This window comes from Anneissia japonica, unplaced genomic scaffold (assembly GCF_011630105.1).
Source record: "Anneissia japonica isolate Jap-2015-1 unplaced genomic scaffold, ASM1163010v1 scaffold10466_len380309_cov135, whole genome shotgun sequence".
NCBI classification, from domain to species: Eukaryota; Metazoa; Echinodermata; class Crinoidea; order Comatulida; family Comatulidae; genus Anneissia; species Anneissia japonica.
Window position 1 is genome coordinate 300,658 of NW_022715455.1, and position 1,983 is coordinate 302,640.

A 1,983-nucleotide genomic window follows, 5' to 3' on the forward strand; every position below is an offset into this window, starting at 1 on the left:
TCATGTGACATTGATAGGCTAAACTTTGCAGCTTGATTTCTTTTTATGTTGTACTCCCACAAACTGACTTCGTAGCCAGTACTCACATTAGGATATATATGGTTATACAAGCAAATCACATGATAAAGTGACCAGAGTGTTTACATTTCTGTGGATTAATTTGTAACTCGTAGTGTTTTATGATGTGAGCTTGTGCAACAACTACTTTGACTTTTATTACCAAAAAATATATCTCAGTTTATTTATGAAGTTGAATGTATCCGGTGTATATAATGAAATTATAAATGTTTATTATATATATGGTATAATTTTACCATACAAAACGAGTGTTAAACTATTAGGATAATAATAATTGTTAAAAGTTGGTTGACTTTCATCAGTTATAAAATAAATTGAGATAAGTAAAGCATTTTCCTCATTTGTTGCAAACAATACATTTGAACAATACAGTATACACATTTACTACTAGTTTTCAAAAAGGTAATTAAATTTAAGCTTTACTTAATTATTTTTTTATTTTTCCATATCCTTTAAATGTGATTATTTTAATTTATTACTTTTTCAAACTAATGTTTATCAATTGTATTTTTTGGTGTCCATTCCAATTCAAATTTGTAAAAAAAAAAAATCCATTTAATATGCAGAACACAGTACCCTCTAATAATATTTAGAGAATGCTAGCAATCGCATTAATTATGTTTACCTAAGCTTTAGCTAAGCTGTACCAAAATTCAGAGTTTTTATTTAAATTTATGACTTGACCACCTTGATATTATAATATTCTGTCATTGAAATATAATTAATTTTATAATAAAGATTAACATTATGATTACCATAGATATTAAAAATATATAACAAATAATTATTTATTTTAAATTGTTCTCATTCTTATCAATGATTGGAACTTGTGTCTCTGTAGGTTTTGGTTAGGAATAATTTATTGTGCATTATGCAGTGAATGCTGTAGTATGCTGAAAGGGGTTGTGTGTGGGGACTATATGTTCTAGGTAAGAATTATTTATTGTACATTCTGCCGTGAACAGGAAAGACAGTTAATGTGATGGTAGGTGGAATATGAGAACTGTTGTAGGTGAAATATGAGAAATGTTATTGAAATATAATTCTTATTATAATAAAGATTAACATTATGATTACCTTAGATATTAAAAATATATAACAATTAATTATTTATTTTTTAATTTTTCTCATTCTTATCAATGATTGGAACTTGTGTCTCTGTAGGTTTTTGGTAGGAATAATTTATTGTGCATTATGATAGTGGGATACGATAAGTTCACTAGGAGGAAAAAGAAAGAGGAAGTTGAAATAGAAGTGTAATAATGTAACATTAACAAAATATATTGACAACATAAATTATGTATTGTAGTATACTGTATCACAATCAAACTATTATGAAGACCAGATGCAAACTGTAAGGTATTAAGTGCATTGTATATTTGCTTGAGATTCCATTTTCTTCATTCTGTGTTAATATTGTAATATTAGGGTCAATCTAATGCTAAAAGCTATTCAATTTCAATGTGTTTTTTTATATAGTGTTCATGGATGCTAGATGATAGTAAATTATTTAATTTTTTATTGGGAGAAAGAAATAAAATAGTATGGTATATGAAACAATGTTTTTGTTCTAGTTGTATGTTGTGTTCTACAAGACTTTTTCCTCAGCTATGCTCACATTTTTCATATTTTGCTTATCTATAGTTATTAGAGTGATTTTGCAAAACTAAATCCAGAATAACAAAGAGTATAAATAGAAGAAGAGAGCGTACTCTTGTTTGTTAAATCACCACTCCCTAGTGTAGGATGCCCTCAGCCATTCGTATGTTCTTTTGCTTACTCAAGTACTGAAGTACACCCACTATGAACTTGGTAAGTAGAAAACAAAGATAGAAAACTTTTAAAACTGTGCACGTACCACGCGGGTGAACATACAAACGACAGCGGGCTTCCTACACCGGCTGC